The sequence below is a fragment of the Leptonychotes weddellii genome, chromosome 11 (genome assembly GCF_054177405.1).
Source record: "Leptonychotes weddellii isolate Sample4059 chromosome 11, ASM5417740v2, whole genome shotgun sequence".
NCBI classification, from domain to species: domain Eukaryota; kingdom Metazoa; phylum Chordata; class Mammalia; order Carnivora; family Phocidae; genus Leptonychotes; species Leptonychotes weddellii.
Genome location: NC_138379.1, coordinates 86901317 through 86919348, shown reverse-complemented (window position 1 = coordinate 86919348; position 18032 = coordinate 86901317).

The following is an 18032-nucleotide window of genomic DNA, read 5'->3' as shown; positions in this document are numbered from 1 at the left end:
GACCCTGAGATCACGACCAGAGCTGAGATCAAGAGTTGGACACTTAACCAACTGAGCCACCCAGGCATTAGGGCCCACACTTATGACCTCACTTGATCTTAATTGCCACCTTAAAGACCATGTCTTCATTATAGTCATATTGTGTGAGGTATTGGGGTTTAGAACTTCAACATAAGAATTTTGGGAAGACACAGTTCAGTTCATAACAGGGAGGGAAACAAGAAAGTGGCCAAACTGAGGATCCTAAAGGAGTGGTGTTTTGAGGTGAACACTCCCCAATCTTTAAGTCTTGGCAGTGGAAAGTTAAGGAGAGGAGCTATGATACATTTGGAGAGACCCTTCCAAGTGGAGGCTTCCCAGTAGCAGAGCAGAGAAGCCAACATATGTGTAGGGTTGCCTTTAGCACAGGCTTCTGGAATTCTCACCTACTCACAGCATCAGCGTTCTCGTCTCTCCTCCCCTAATATGTCCTCACCTTCTTCAGTCACTCCTCAGACAATGGGTGTCCCTTCATTTTATGGTTCATCTGGGAGACAGGATATAGTTGAAAAGCAATGAACTTGGGTATATGACCCACCTACTTTGAACTTCCTCTTCACTACTTGACCTCATATCATAAACATATTCATGTTGAAAGATAACCATTTAAAAAACTGCATGTAACACATTTCGTTGTAGTGGTTGGGTCATTCTCAGCTAATATTTCTCTTTGTCTTTATTAAAGAATCTATTGGAGATTTGGGGTGGAGGGATTGGTATTGTTTCAAATTCTGGTATCTGAAGTGAGTCTACTTGTAAACAGTTTGCCTGACAACATAGTGACCAAGGGGACAGCTTTGGCGAAGTTTAATTCTTACCTCTGTATCTACAAGGGAAATCACTGATATTTCCATATCTAGTAAACCCACCTTGAATAACTCTCTCTCTTTAGAAGACAATTTTGCTTCGTTCTGAACCCAGAGTCCAAGTTTTGATCTGCACATTTTATCCTAATGGACAGATCTGGTTATAAAGCACCTCCTCTAATCCTCTAAGCCTTAATTACTTTTAAGACTATAATTAACATTTAACTCTAGTGCAATCTTTCCATTGCATCCACACCAAACTTCAGGAATGTGGCTGCATGGTCATTTTCTTGAGCTTGGGCTACAGAAATGTCTGCATTTTCTACTTCAGAGAAGTGAATGGAAATTTAGACCTAGAGGTGGTTGCAGCTGGGCGTGAGGTCTGCATGGCTGTGCAGGGTGAGGTCTTGTGGGGAGACCTTACTGAAGGGAATATGGGCTGTAGATACGCAGAGGAGGCATTCTGCACCCCAGCGCACACACCCAGACTTGACCCTGTATGTCTGGAGTCATGAGTCACTGGCAGTGCTTCTGTTTAGAGGACCCTCTGGCAGACCTGGTTTCGTGACATTCTCTTCATCCATAGTTTTGGAATAAGGAGAGGTGAAAAAGCCCCCAGAGCCTTTTCTCTCTCTCTCTCTCTTTCTCCCCCCTCCCCTTTTCAGAGAGGAACTTTATCTAGAGTCCTTCTATCCTGCAAGTTTCATGATGCTACTTTAAAGAGGTTCTGGGTATCTATTGTTTGTTTCTTATAATGTCTCTGTCCTTAGCTTAGACATATGGAAGTAGTCATCTATTAGGCATTCCAGAATGTTACGCTTTTCAAAGGCACTTACTGGGTTTTGTAGCAGATGCTGTCAATGCCCCACCCATGCCTCCTGACCCTCACCTGCATCCTGGCCAGACTTCTACTGCCAGTACTTATGACATTTTACCTGTAGGCTTTCTCTGGCCACCAGAGCCTACTCTGCCTGCCATCACAGCTGGCTGGAAGTGTCTGGGAATGAGCACAGACCCCAGCTTCCTCATCCCTCTTGACAGCTCTGAGGCACATGCTCTACACTGATTGCAGAGCTCCCCAGCAGGGCTGAGCCCCAAGTGCTATAGTTGTAGCCTGTACATCACTTTACCCTTCTTTTTGTTTGCTTTCTGACCTCCCCATCTCACTTCTCTACTTCCCTACTAATGGTTCATGGGATCACTTCTAAAGGAAAACTATTTCTATACTCTCCACACTTCAGACACCAAATATGTGAGAGATTTCTTCCCTCACCAACCAATTTTCCAACTCTCTGGAAATCCAACTAGGTGTCCTATGATTTAATTTAATTCTGGAGTGAGCATCAGACTTCACACGTTTAAGGGCTCAATCCCACGAGACTGCCCTCACTTCAGATGCTAGTTGCAAATAATGGGTCCCCAGGGTGTGTGCACTTCTGACTGGGCCATGAAGTCAGGTGCCCTATCCCCAGTTTAATAATGTGCTGGAATGGCTCACAAAACTCATGGAAACATTTACTTACATTTACCCATTTATTATAAAGTGTATGATAAAGGATACAAGTGAACAGCCAAATGAAGAGGTACATGGGACAAAGTCCAGAAGGGTTTTGAGCACAGGAGTATCTGTCCCCATGGAGTTGGGGGTATGCCCACCTCCTGGCACATGAATGTATTCATCAATTTGGGAGCTCTCTCAACCCCATAGCTGAGGGATTTTTATGGAGACTTCATGTAGGCAAGATGGATTAACTCAATCTCCAGCCCCTCTCTTCTCCCCAGAGGATGGAGCATGGAGCTGAAAGTTCTCAGCTTCTAATCATGACTTGGTCTATCTGATACCAGCCCTCATTGTGAAGCTACCCAGGAGCCCACCAAGAGTCCGCTCATGAGAGCAAAAGATGCTCCTATCAACCAGGAAATTCCAAGGGATTTAGGAGCTCTGTCTGTAAGATGCTTCTATCACCCCCATTACTCAGGAAATTATAAGGTCGGCTCTCTGTCCAGAACTGAGAGCAGAGACCAAATATATATTTCTTATGTCACAGCCTCCTGAATAAATACTTGCCAAGGCAGACTCCCATGACTCAGTGCCTGACACTGTGGGAGGCACCTGTGGTACCACCTGTGTCCTGGGGGCCACACAGAGCAGTGGTCAGTGTCATAGCCTCTGGAGCCTTGACTGCCCAGCGTTCAAAGTCTCAAGGTCACCATGTAGTACTTGTGTGACATTAGGCAAGTTATGTAATACTCTCTGTCTTGCTTTCCTTATTTATAAAATAAAGTAATAGTCCCATCTCATAGGGTTGTTGTGAATGTTAAATGAAATCTCTCATGAAAAACACAATAATGTCTGGCACTTAGTAAGCTGTTAATATAATTACCATTGTTATCTTAACCAACAACACTAACCTGTCCATAGCTCTCCAATTCAGAAATCTTGAAGTTGATCTTAATGCCTCTCTCTCCTCCTGAAAGCCTCATAACCAAGTCTGGTCAAGCTTGTCCTCTCAGTATCTCTCAAGTTTGTCCAGTGCTCTCCATATTCTGCCACTAGCTGAGCTCCCTGCTGGATCACTATGACAGCCACCTAACTGGCCTTTTCACCTCCAGGAGTGTCCTCTAATTATCTGTTTCCTACATTGCAGCCTAGATGAGCTTTCTGAAAAGTAGATGTCTTTATGCCACATGCCTACCTAAACCTGCTCGGAGACCCCTTGTTTTTCTCAGGAGAAAATACAGGCTTCTGCCCTTGGCATGAAGGACCCTACAAAACCCCTCCATGACCTGACTGACCCCTCCCAGTCCCTCAGCCTGACCTCTATTTGTTCTGCCTTGCCCAATACATCCAGTCTTGTTAAACTACCTTTAGCTTCTGGCACACACCACATAGTTTCACACATTTGTGCCTTTGCTCATTTTGGTTGTGCTACCTGAAATACCTCTTCCATCTTTCTTCATCTGGATACAATTTATTTTATTTTCTGAATTCAGTTCAGATGTCTCCTCCTCCAGGAAGCCTTCCTGGATGCCCAGGCTCAGCCTAGTGATCCTCTTCTTTATTCCTGTGGCACCTTGTATACTCCAAAATCACCATATTCTACTCTATAGAAATATTAACTATTTGTTTCTTCAGTTAGATGGCAAGCTCTCTTAAGACAGAATCTGAATCTAATTCATGTTTGTATCTCCAGAATCCAGCATGGTACTTGACACATAATCTGTGTTTAATATATTTTTGTTGAATGAACTGATATGCAAGGAGACACAAAAGCTTGCAGAGAAGGCAGTATACAGACAGGGGTTTAAAAATGGCTGCTAAAATGGGACAGACCAGGCCTCCCTGTCTAGTGCAGTGAGCAAAGACAAGTATTCATTCTCTCCTGCAGCAGCCTTCCCCCCCACCATCTCTGTAAGGTTCCAGTTTGGCCTAAAGCAGTCTCTGGCTCACAGTGTCCTTCTGTTGTTCTCTGTGCTGCAGAGATATTTACTGTCACCTTGTTGTCCGGCCCAGGAAGCTCTGCCTGGCCCTCAGAGGTCAGTGACAGCTAAGGGGCCTGCAGTAGACAAACAGACTGTCTGTGGGCTGGGGCTTGCAGGAGAGTATTTGGAGAGGAACATGAGAAACCCAGATTAGGCTTGTCTCTGCCTGCTGAGCTCAGTGTTTATTGTTCTAGACTCAGTGTTTGGAAATGTCAGGCTCAGGCCGACTTTTCACTCCTCTGGCTCCTCCACAGGGTTCAGAAAGGCACTGTGCCCACAGAGGAGGTTTTGGAAGAGCTTCCTTTCTCTGGCTGCCTCTGCAGTTTTGGGATACCACAAGTCATTTGTGTTTCTGGTTTCTGAACATTTCTGCGGGGCCATCCCGAAGGGAAGTTCAGTGTCTGATTGACAAGGCTGTTGGGGCAGAAGGAGGGTCATGGGTCCCCTGCATGCCCTGACAGCATCTAGGCTGGCTGGCCAGCTAGTCCACTAGAGGGAACAGGCTTGCCCTATGTCAAGGGTGGTTGTGGCCTTTTGTCTTGGTGTTTCCCACAACTAGTGGGAATTTCCTCATTTGGGGCTTTAGTTCAGAACCTTGAATTTTGGTACTATGGTTTCTTACTCATTTTTTCCCCTAAGACTGTTTATTGGGAGTCCGTATGTGGGGAGGTGATGGGGAGATAAAGTACGGTCCTTTCCCTCAGGAGTTCATAGTTCAGTTGAGAAGAGAAATAGAAAAATAGTGAGGAGAGGTCACTGCTCTAACAGAGCTAGTACAGATTTCCTTGAGAGCACAGAGGAGAGAGTGATGGACTCTGCTTGTCAAGAGACATGGGTGACCTTGACCATATCCTCAGGTAGGAGCAGGAATTCAGTAGGTGACCACACCCTCTTTGGTGCTGAGCACCCAGCTCATTACTGACGCTCAGTAAGAAACAGCTCTCCACTCCCATTGCTTCTAGACTCCAGTAACACTCAGCAGTACTCAAGAGGTGGAATTTCTCCATCCTCAGTAAAGACTGGGATAGTAGCCAGAGCTGCCAGGACCGATAGACTCTGATATAAAAGCTATGTTTGTGCCTCTTGACCCCCAAAGGTGTAGGAAGCCAGCAAGGCGGGAGCTAAAGGGAGCCTGACATCCTTAAACCCCTTGCAGCACAGTGGAGTTGCTCTGTAAGTGGTGAGATGCACACGCGCAGAGTTGAAGCTGTGGCTGCACAGAGGCTCTGTCAGAAGGAGCTGGAGAAGCCAGCCGGGGCTGTAATTAACAGGACCTGTAATTGTGGCATAAATAAGCACCCAGGCACTGACAACTATTGTTATTGAAATGTCATGTTTTGAATGCAAAAATACAGTTAAAATGTAGAGAAGCTGGGTGATATTAACGTATGCAAATATGCTTTAATTAAAGCCCAGCAACCACTGGCTTAAAGTAAAGGACTTGATTTAAATACTTAGGCAGATATCATAATGGCTTCTATGACAGGTGACAAAAATGGTAAATGACACTGCAAACACCACCAGGAAATATACACGCCCAGACCTCCCTGTGTGTGTGACAATGATTGAAGAAAACCCGTTCCCAGAGTGGGGATTCTCTAAGTTGATCTCTGGGACATCCAGGGTTTGAGGGATGAGTATCCAGGCCTTCAGAAGGCAGGTCCAAGGGGGTATGAATGAGGCACTGACAACGTTTGACTGAAATAATCTGTTGACCTGCCGACTCCCCCAGCAGATCTTCAGCCATCTGAGGGTAGCAGTCATGCTGATTGACCTCACTGATTCATCTCTATTCTTGTCCCCTAGTCCTGTGCCCCGCACAGGGTAGCATTCAATATGTAGTTGTTGAGAGGAAATTCTCTGTATTTTTACCCCTGGAAATTTGACAGCCACTGGTGGATCTCAAGGTCCGTGACCTCTTTGGCACCTTGGCAAAGTCTGGCTTCTTAAATGTACAGCCAGTCTCAAATATCCCTATCTCTTCTCTGGCTGGAATCCCAGGAATCTGCCTTCTCAGTAAGGAGAATGCATCAGTGCTATGCCTTCCTGTGGAGTATGTGTGCTCATTTGTGGATGCCTTAATGATCTAGATCAGTAAAAGAAGATCTTGAGGGGCCTGGGTCCTTACTATGACATTCAGTGTTGTAAAATTAAAGTATACTTACGGGAATAAAAATTATGACTTTTTAGTGAGCAGGAATTATTTCAATGAGGGCAGAAGGGGTTAGTTCCAATAAATAAATGTTTAGAGTTGATAGAAGATGTGTAAATAGGGCCTCAATCTATAAAATCTGCCAATTCATAATGCTAAAGACATTAGAAGTATATAGTGATATTATAAGAAAAAATATATAGTAATTTTGTGTCAGATTCAGAGTGGAATAAAAGAAACCCATCTTTTATTGGGGAAGATACATCCTTAATCTTTTGTGGTCACACCTTTCTGTTGGTACTTTTCTCAAAGACAAAAGATACAGGGTTAAATGAATAGTGGCCTTGAACCATTGTTAATGAATTTAGATAGTTGTTAGTGGTCACTGTTAATGATCATTAGCAGACAGTTGATATTATTTGTTGGTTATTATTTACTAGGCATTTAGCTGATACCACTTCATTTTATCTGCATAATAGTCCCTACATGGTAGATATTATTCTCCTGCAACTGATAAAGAAATTATGGATCATAAAATTAAGTGATTTTCCAAATTGTATAGTTAGTAGTGGATAGGTTAAAAAAAATCCAACCCGACAATCTGTCTTTTAACTGGTGTGGTTAGATTACTCATACTTAATACAGTTGTTGATGTGCTTGGATTTAGGTCTACCATTATTCATTTTCTGTCTGTCCCTTCTATTTTTGATTCCCTTGTTACCTGTTTAGTTATTTTTAAATTATTTGATTTTTTTTTTTTTTTTAGTATTTCATTTCAACTTATCAGTTTTTTGGCTATTTTCTTTGTGTTATTTTTTTAGTAGTTACTCTAAGGATTACAATATATGTACTTAACTATCCACAGTCTAGTTGAAGTTAATATTTTACCACTTCAAGTAGAATGGAGAAACACTAGAAACACTTAGGTCTCTATCCTCCCCCTTTATGTTATAGTTGTGTATGTATCACCTCTGCATATATTGAAAACCCCATCAAACAATGTTACAATTTTTACTTTCAACTGACACACCTACTTTAAAGTCCTCAGGAGGAAAAAAAAAATCTTTTATATTCAGATATTTACCATTTCAGTTGCTTTTCCTTATTTCCTGAAGATCCAAGTTTTTCTCTGTTAACATTTCCTTTTATAACTTCCTTTGACATTTCTTTTATAGCAGGACTGCTGGTTATGAATTTTCTTAGTTCTCTTTCATCTGAGAATGTTTTTATTTTACCTTCATTTATAAAGAAAGTTTTTGCTAGATATAGACTTGCTGAGCTTCTTGCACCTGTAAATTTATATCTTTCACCAAATTTGGAAAGTTTTTAGTCATTATTTCTTCAAAGACTCTTTCTCTTCTCCTCAGGGGACATATAGTAGGAGGGGAAGAATGAAGGGGGGGAAATCGGAGGGGGAGACGAACCATGAGAGACGATGGACTCTGAAAAACAAACTGAGGGTTCTAGAGGGGAGGAGGGTGGGAGGATGGGTTAGCCCGGTGATGGGTATTAAAGAGGGCACGTTCTGCATGGAGCACTGGGTGTTATGCACACACAATGAATCATGGAGCACTACATCAAAAACTAATGATGTAATGTATGGTGATTAACATAACAATAAAAAGTAAAAAAAAAAAAGGAGCTAAGTTTTGCTAACAACTATATAACTCTACCTGCTTGCCTTTGGAATCTCTTATTGTCACCTTGGTTAAATAAATAATTAAGTTAAAAAAAAAAAAGACCTTTTCATGTCATCCCAAGTCCCCAGGGCTCTGTTTGCTAGTTTTTCATTTTTCTTTTTCTCAGATTGTAAAATTTCTATTGATTTACCTTCAAGCTCTATTGAGGCCACCCAGTAAACATTTTTAAAAATTTCAGATGTTTGATTTTTCAGATCTAAAATATCCAGTTGGTCCTTTTTTATTATTTCTGTTGCTCTGCTGAGAACTTTCTTTCCACTCTTTTTGGGTGTGTTTACCTTTACCTCTACCTCATGCAAGAGAGTTCTGTTAGCTCCTTTAAAGTCTTTTAAAGTGCCTGTCTGATAATTCCAACACCTGGATCAGTTCTTTGTTAGCACCTGATGATTGTCTTTTGTCTTGAGATTTGGTCACATTTTCTTGCTTTGTCTGTCAAGTGATTTTAGATTGCATCCTGGATTGTATAAATGCTATGTTGTGCCTCGCCTGCATCCTGTTAAAATCCTCTAGGGAATGTTGATTTTTTTAAATTTTGTTTTCCTCTGGTTTAGTCAGGATCAGACTGTAAATTTTGTCTTCCTTTCTGTGGGTAGTGGTTCACAGCTCATTTCTCAGCCCTTGCTATACTGTCCCATGCATCCACAGCTTAGAGTTGACCCTGGGATTTGTGTGGGTTCCTACACAGAATTAAGAGATTTTCTTCTCCAACTCTCTCCTGTGTATTATTTCCCTCACCCTGTCCACCTCCGAGATCCCCTTTTCCCAATTTCACTGGCCAGAAAAAGTGTTTCAATCAGAGTTTTAGCTGCACGTGCCAGCAATGGGTCATGGCTCCATGTGTGAGCCTTGCCCCATTGTGTGACCCATCCTAGGGCATTGCTGTGTGAGGAAAGAGAAAGAAAGCCCCAGGAAGTCATCCTATATTGTTTGCATCTCCAGGTGTCAATTCCTCTTCACAGTCTGCTTGCTTTGGTTTCCTTTCCCAGTTCTCAGAGTTGCTTTTTATATTTTGCCCAGAGTCATTTAGCTGTAATCAGTGTGTGAAAGAGAGGGGCTTGTTGCATCTTGGAATGTCCTTATGGTAGAGGTAGGGTTTGAATGCAAAACTGACCACAAAACTTCCATTTTTCTAGTACTACACCATCTCTGATTCTTATGCTTTTATAAATATATGACTACCAAATTGTCCAAAAGGTTATCCACCTTTGCACACTGTGTTTCTGATTCAGTTAAGGAGGCAGAACCAGCAGAGACCGCAGTTAGTTTATCTTTACAGTAGAAACAAATTAATTACATGATTTGCTCACCCAACAATTGGCTTCTCCTATGGATGACAACCCCTTCTCCTCCCAGCACCCCCACCAAGCTGCGCAAAATTGTCCTGAGAATTGTTGAATTGCTTATGTTTTATGGCTATGGCCAGAGGCCTGAAGAACTTGAGCGTGGTGGGGTTGAGGTGGGGGGCGGGGGTGGGGGGTGGGAGGAGTGGAGCAATTGCAGAACCAAGTGCAAACAAAACTTTGTTTTTACATTTTATTCTGTGAAAGGAACACAAGAAATGCAAACAAGCCAAGTAAATCCCCCCCAAGGGAAATGGATTTAATTATAGAAACAATCCTGCCAAAAAAAATCTGAAAAATAATTAATACCAGCACACTGAGTTTCAAACACACACACACACACACACACACACACACACACAGAGTAGGGGGTGGCAGAAGACAGATGACGGAGCAAGAAAGAGGAGAGAGGGTCCTGCTTATTTACGTTTCATAGTTTCAGGGGCAATGCTCCATTGTGTGAGTGTATGTATGTGGTGGGGGTAAGAGTTTTTCCTCTTAAAATTCTACACAGAATAGTTCTGAACTGCACATATTTTACTGTTTCAATTAACAAAGATTACTATTTGTTTTTCTTTCTTTCTAAGCACTGAGGCAGTAATTATGCCTGCAATGAGAGAGTTTTTGTAGGTTGCTTTCTCATTTTGTGGGCACTCCCTGAATAAAATACAATAATAAACTATAATGAAATAAAGTTGGTTCATTGGAGAAGACTGGCCTCTCCTAACAGACCATTAAAGGTGGATTGGGGAAGAGGATCAGCAAGCAACCATTATAAATGTGTCATCAGGCAAATTAGCAAAGCATTTACTACTCAATGGTGGGAGAAAGTCCTTTCCAATAACTTTATCTAATGCCACCATAATTGGGGAAATATTTGATGCTGGACAGCTGTGCAGCTCATTATCTGAATGGGCATTCAGCTCTGCTGTCTAAGACCGGGTGCTTTCTGTAGACAGGATTTCCAAAAAGTTCAGAGGCCCTGATTAGGTGTGAGCATCCCATGGCTCTCTGGAAACTACTGGAATTTATAGTAGCAACTTGGAAAAGGGTAGTGGTTAAGAGTATCTCCCCCAGGGCTACGTTTACAGAGCTTTCAGAAGCCAGCCTATTTGGTTTTGAGTTCTGGATAATATGGGGGAACATTACCACCACTACAGCTTATCATTTGGGAGTGAGGTTTGGGGGCACAATTTTTTTTAAGTTGTAGATAATAATCCTCACCTCCCTTTACAGTTTGTAAAAGGTTTCCACAGGCATTAATTCATTTGATCTTCTCAACAGTGTTGGGGGTAGATGATTATTATACTCATTTTACAGCTTGATGAACTGAAGTTCCCAGAGGAATAAGAAACTCAGCCAAGATCTAACAGTGACTTAAATGGAAGAGTCTGGGATTTTACCTCTGCATTTTCCATAATTGAAAACACACCTCTTAGCAGTGTCCCATCCATTGCTCAGCTTGTCTTGCAAAATGAAGACTTGTGTAGGTCATGTGTCCTCCACAGACTACAAGCTCTAGCTAGTCAGGGACTGAATCAAGCCTTCCTTCTGGTACCACACTTCAGCACCTGCCCTGGTCCTGTGTTCCATGTAGGGGATCCTTCATGAATCTGGGTTGATGGAAGACTGGTATGTACAATGGAAATCAGGGGCCTCCAACATCTAGTATAGTGCCCAGTATATGGTAGATGCTCAGTATTTGAATAATGAGTGAACAAACATTAAGAAGCAGCCATGTGGGGCAAGTGTTAAGTGTGGAGGAGATAGGGAGGGAAAGTCAGAATAAAGGTCATCACTAGCAAGGAGTCATACAACATGAACAGCAAGAACCTTTGAGAAGAAGGCATAGAAGCATTGGAGGAATTCATGCTTCAGGCTTTCCAAACAGCTGGACAGGAAAAACTGGGCAATGACTAATTCCTTTGGTCAAAAGAAGGATGTTTGGGGACAGTCCCTCCATGGCCTGGCATGACCGGCTGGAGCTCCTTGGGTTTTGAAACTAGAGATCTTAGAATTGATCTCAGATCAACTACCTTTTATATCCACTTTCTCTGTCTCCTGTATCTTGATATCCTGAGTGCCCACATTGTGTATTGGAATAGCAACAGATTCGAAAATAAAGACCCTGAGAAATAGGGGCCATGGGGACTCCCACTAGGAGGCACCAAGGATTCATTTCATCCTTTCCTGTTTCTGTGGGGAGAAGTCAAAGGCAGTTCCCCCAAATATGGCAACCTTCTCCATTTACATAGCCAAAGCCTTAAATCTCCAAGCTACCTTGGGCTTTGGTTATTCTACTGGGAGTAGGACATTCAGAAGCCAAGAAATCCTTTCTGCAGGGGCTTATGCAGAGTTCTCATTAAAAAAAAATCAGGAACTTCTTAGCCACATATTATCAAACTAATGGACACTCTAGTTTAGTCAGGCTTCTTGAACTACTTGGGACGTCAGCCTGTGCAGAGCAGTCAGTCCAACCATGACCCCTACTCCTTGTTCCTCTGCCCTCATGATCATCTCATTTACTGTCTCATGCTTCTTTTCAAGCTCTATGTTCTGTCTTCCACTCCTGATCTCTTGCCTACTCTTTCCATTGTTCTCTCTGGAGCTGTTTTTCAGCCTGAACTCCCTACATTTCTGGACTCCTCCCTGTAAACTCAGGCCTTAACCAAAACTCCATTTTCCCCTAAGGATACTGCTTCCTTTCTGCTCATGGGCCCAGAGGAGGTGTTGGCACTCTCTTAGCTTCATTGCAGCCATTTTCAGACTCTTACCTCAAGGCCAAGTCTCTGTCCTTGTGGCTTGAGTTGTAGGATGAAATCATCTTTTATTCCTCCCAGTTGTTTTCACTACAGAGTTCACCATCACACGCTATATTGTCTATATTTCCTTATTTTCTGTATTCTTGAGACTCTGGCATTTGGGAACTTGATTCTGGGAAGCTTACTCATCCAATTATTATTCTAATTTCACAAATGAGGAGACTTAAGAGATAACGTAGCTTGTCCTTAACTTATGGTAAGTAGTAGAACCGGGACTTAGGTGTAGGTCTGTTTAATCACAGTCTGTATGCTATATCATGTGCAATCATGGAAAATGAGAAATATTGTAGGTTCTTGAGTGGGTGGTAGGGATCCATCAGGATAGGCTATGTTATGTTGCAGTAATAAAGAATCCCCAATTATCAGGGCCTCAAAAAACAAATGTTACTTTTTTGCCCCACATCCATGGTTGGTTAGCAGAGGTGTCTGCTCATCCTGCTCATTCAGAACGGAGCCTAATCTCAAATGATGATGGTTGCTGTGCCATACTGACAGAGACCTGGAGGCTGTCACAACATCAGTGAGATGATCAGGCCCAAAAGCAACATCCATCACTTCTTCCAATTCACTGAACAGAACTAATCACCCACTTATGCCTATAAAAGGAAAGTCAGAAATACTGATAAGCAGTCCTAATGACAATCACATGGGAGTAAGATAGAAGCGGTATTTCAGAAGGTTGGCCTGGAAGTGGTATGCATGGCTAATATGGGGAGACAGGAGGCATCAGACTGGGTAGGTGATCATTGACATCACCAGGGGAGAGGCGGTGAGGTTGTGCACCGTGGTATCAATAGTGAGAACAGAGAGGAAAAGTGTCACTCCACCAGAGCTGACATAAGATTTGGTAGAAACTGATGTTGGATTGGAGGAGGCCAGGGAGTCAAACATGACTTCCAGGCAAGAGGCCATACTTCAGGCTTTACTCACTACCTCCTTGTTTCTCACCTCCTGAATTAGGTCCTCCTCACCTGTATGCTTTCCTGTTAAGCATCATTCTGGAAAGTACCTATGTTCCATAATGTCATGGCAGAGGCTCCTGTCCTCAAAATTTATTAGCTGAGAATTATTATTAAGACTTAAAGTGCTATTCTAGGGATGTTTGCATTTTAATAACTTTGAAGCCTTTGAAAAATAAGTTAATAGGGGCACCTGGGTGGCTGAGTCGGTTGAGCGGCTGCCTTCGGCTCAGGTCATGATCCCAGGGTCCTGGGATTGAGCCCTGCATCGGGCTCCTTTCTCAGCAGAGAGCCTGCTTCTCCCTCTCCCTCTGCCTGCCTCTCTGCCTACTTGTGCTCTCTATCTCTCTGTCAAATAAATAAATAAAATCTTTAAAAAAAAAAAAAAAGAAAAATAAGTTAATAAATCTCCAAGAATAGGGCTTTGGGCCACAAGTGAAGAAATAGTTGTTTAATGAGAACTAGCTATGTGCCTGTCGCTGTTTTATGGACTGGGGCTGCAGCAATGAACAACAAAGTCCTTGCCCTCATGGATTTTGAAACTAGAGTTCTTAGAATTAGCTGATATTCCCTGGTGGGGGGAGACAGAAAATATACAAATAAATGACTCCAAAAAAATTTGTACTGTGGGAAAAATAAAGCAAGATAAGAGGATTAGGAAGTGCTGGTGTGTGTGTGTGTGCGCGCGCATTTGCGTGAGGTGTAGTTGTGTATAGGTGTGGGTCATCTTCCAATGGTCCTGTCATTGCCAAAAATATCAAATTCCTTTTTGGGAATTCCTTTGAAAGCCCAATCCTTCATGGATGAAAGTCTAGAGATTTTCCTGACTTTTCTCTCTGGTGTTTCTAGAAGCTGATCATGTAAGTCACCTGACTGATCAAGTTGGAGAATTCCAATCCAGGCCTGGGAGTGGCTCAGGAGGTGCCCAGAGGGCCACTGGTCAGGGACACACTGAGGCTATGGTGCCATGTCCTTCCCAGACACCCACATCCTTCACCTATCTTCCCACTGTCTGACTCCTGCCCATGAGAACACAGCATGCTACTCAATCTGATGGGATGGTGTCAAAACAAGGTTCTCACACTGTCTCTCAAAAGCCTGCTCAGGCTATCGGAGTGACTCACTCGGAGAAATAAAAGATGACGACAGTACTCCAGCAGCCTATGGTCCAACATTTGCAGAAGTCCTGGCCTCAGGACCTGCCTACTGGTTTCTACTTCAACCTCAAATGGAAGCCAAATAAATAAGCCAAAGCTCACATTTATTGGTCTCTCAGAGAAGGCCATTTCCCCGTAGAGCCAATGATCTTATCACAGCCCTCTGAATCCCTATATTTTATTTTTAAAAAAGCAGCATCAACACTGGAATTAGGTCATGCATCTTCCCTTAGAGCTGAACAAAGGCGCTTTCCCTCTCTGCCTGTGCTTATCATTCTCCTGGGCTGGTGGCAAGGTCCACTGCTCAAACAGTTAATATTTTTCTGACACAGCAATGACTGTGTTTGGAATTCCAAATGTAAAGGATGTCGGGTTCTACGTTTCAGAGGGAGACTTGGGAGATCAGTCAGGTCATTCATCTGCCAGATTCTGTGCTTGCAATAACAGAGTAGGGAGGAAGGGACAGGGCAGAAGAAAAGAGAAACTTTCTGGGACAAAATCCACCAAAGGAGAAAGCTAAACGCATTATGGTCTCTTGGCAAGAACAGTAAATGAGACTCAGGAGGCCTGAGTTCTCCCCAGCCCTGCTGTGAATGAGCTGGGTAACTTTAGGCCAGTCTCCTATGCTGTTTCTGTTGCTTCATTTCCTTATCTATTTAGACATGGTCTTAGGTGTAGATTAGGTGTGAGTTTCAGATGTTATAATGTAAAACTTCTTCCAGCAGATTAGAGGGGAAAGGGTGTTATTGATATAAGGCATCATTGTTACTGTTTTTGTGGAGTCTTACCATTTGAGCATTAGGGGCCTGGGTCTCCAAGGTTTAAATCTGAGGGAAGTCTGTGGATTAGATGAGTAAATTCTTTGCAGACAGAGATTCTGTCTTACAGAGAATCACAGAATAATAGGAGCCAAGAGACTTTAGAGGTCATCCCATTCCACCTCCCACCCAAGTGTGATGTGAAATCCCTCCTGCTAAACCCTCTGTGCTCCTACAGCAGCTGATAGCATCATGCACAGAATTGTTTGCTTTTGTTGAGCACCTTAGGTCCAGAGGCTGTCTTTTTTCTTTTTTTTTCCCCTTTTTAATCCAAAGATTCCTAGCATAAGATGACAGCACATAGTAGGCACTCAAGAAATATTCTGTTGAATAAATAAGTGACTGTATGAAAAGCCCTGGCAGATGTTCCTCCAGGCTCTGCTTTAAAGGTACCAGCAATGAGATGCTCCTTGCTTGATGAGGCAGCTCATTGTATTCTTGGCAGCTGTAGTTGTCAGAACATTTTCCATACCCAGAATCCAGCTCTCTAATTCCTCCTGTTTTGGTGCTGCCTTCTGGGGCTCTGCGGGATAAGGCAGCTTCCTTTCACTGAGGAAAGCTCTTAAATCATCTTCATCTCTTTGGCCCCTCAGTCTCTCCTGCTTCCTGACCCTCTCTTCATTTTGGTCTCTGCTCTGAACAGACTGATCTGCAAATGCCTTTCTTAGAACGTGACACCCAGAATAATCCAAATACAGTCCTGCTGGCACATGAGTCAGAGGCACGATGGAGACTACAGCTTATTCTTACTAGGTTCCATGTACCTTTGTGGACTTTATGTCTGTTAACCCAATCTATTTCATTAAATCTGCCAAACAACCCTGGGAGATGAGGATCATCATCCTATTTAACTTATGGGACACTAAGGTTCAGTGAGTTGATTCATCTTGCTCATGGTCTCCCTGCTGGGAAGCTGCAGAGTTGGGCCTTGCCTTTAGATCTGCCAGCCAGTCTTCTTTCCCATCCCTCCATCAATCACTTACTTATTAAATACTATGTGCCAGGCTCCGAGGTTGGCCCTGGGGTGAAATGACCTCAACACTGACTCCCTTAAAACAACAAACTCTCTGCTGTAGCCCAACAATATACTTGTTGCCTGGGGGAAACCAGTGTTAATACAGCACTTGGCAAATACCATCATTTTAGCATTTTGCACACTGTAATGTGTATGTTTGTGCATTTTCCCCATTGCTGTGTTTATCTTGTTTATCATCCCACCCCTAGCACTAGAAGAAGGATTCAGTATAGTGAATACATATGACAGGTTCTAAATAAATATTTGTTGAATGCATGAAATGCTTATTGGCTAAATCAAAAGTTAAGCTCTCTATGCCTAACGGTAGAGCTTCAGGAAGGAAAATCAGACAAAAATGAGAGGATGAGAAGAGGATGTCTTTCTAGCTGGCCAGAAAATCAAATTATCCTTGGTCGTTTCTGGGGTGACAAAAGTGCCTGAATCAACTTTGTGTGCAGTGGGACTATGACTTTTTCTGATCTGGAACAAAATTGCTATGAAAGTGGACTTTCAAATTTTATCAGATCTCTGGGCAGTTCTGTCACCCTTCTGATTCACACTGAGCTTGAAGTCTCCTCTGAAATCCCCAGATGTTTTCTATTTAAACTGTTATCAAGGCAGATGACTTTCACAGCCTACACTGCTTCAGGGCCTAAATTTGGGTTTTGTGATTATCCTTGTTCAATGTACTCTATTACTCTAGTCTATTACTCTGAGTGTGGGTTTGCACTTGTTCACCGTCCCAGCATTGTGTCACCCACAAACTTGATTAGCATGCTTTCTGATTTTTTTTCATTCAAGTAATTGATAAAACTGTCAGGGGATGACCAAGGCCAGAGTCCTGAGGCACCCTGCCAGAGGCAGGCCTTCAGGGTGACCGTAATGAACATTTTCTAAGTAGCACTCTAAATAACTAAGATTTGACTGAACTGTATTATTATATTGCCCATACTTCTAGCTACAAGAATATTGTAGGAGTCTTTGTCAAATTTCTACTGAAATCTACAGGCTTCCCAAAAGGAAACAAGTAAATTTGGCTTGGGTATGTTGAATGGAACTATGGGGAATGGGATCACCACTTTAAAGGATTCAGGAACCATCTCCTTAGTGATCAGTCTGGACTTAGGGATTCAACCTTGAGCTTTTGTTTTTGGAGTTCCCTTTTACCCTTTTTCTGGAAGGCCAGAATGATGTTCCCTGTTCTAGTTTTGGTTTTTTTAGTAATTTTTTTTTATTATGTTATATTAGTCACCATACAGTACATCATTAGTTTTTGGGGTAATGTTCCATGCTTCATTGTTTGCATATAATACCCAGGGCTCCATGCAATATGTGCCCTCCTTAATACCCATCACCAGGCTCACCCATCCCCCACCCTCCTCTCCTCTAAAACCCTCAGTTTGTTTCCTGGAGTCTCTCATGGTTCATCTTCCCCTCTGATTTCCACCCCTCCTTCATTTTTCCCTTCCTTCTCCTAATGTCCTCCATGCTATTCCTTATGTTCCACAAATAAGTGAAACCATATGATAACTGACTTTCTCTGTTTGACATATTTCACTTAGCATAATCTCTTCCAGTCCCATCCATGTTGATGCAAAAGTTGGGTATTCATCCTTTCTGATGGCTGAGTAATATTCCATTGTATATATGGACCGCATCTTCTTTATCCATTCATCTGTTGAAGGGCATCTCAGCTCTTTCCACAGTTTGGCTATTGCGGACATTACTGCTATGAACACTG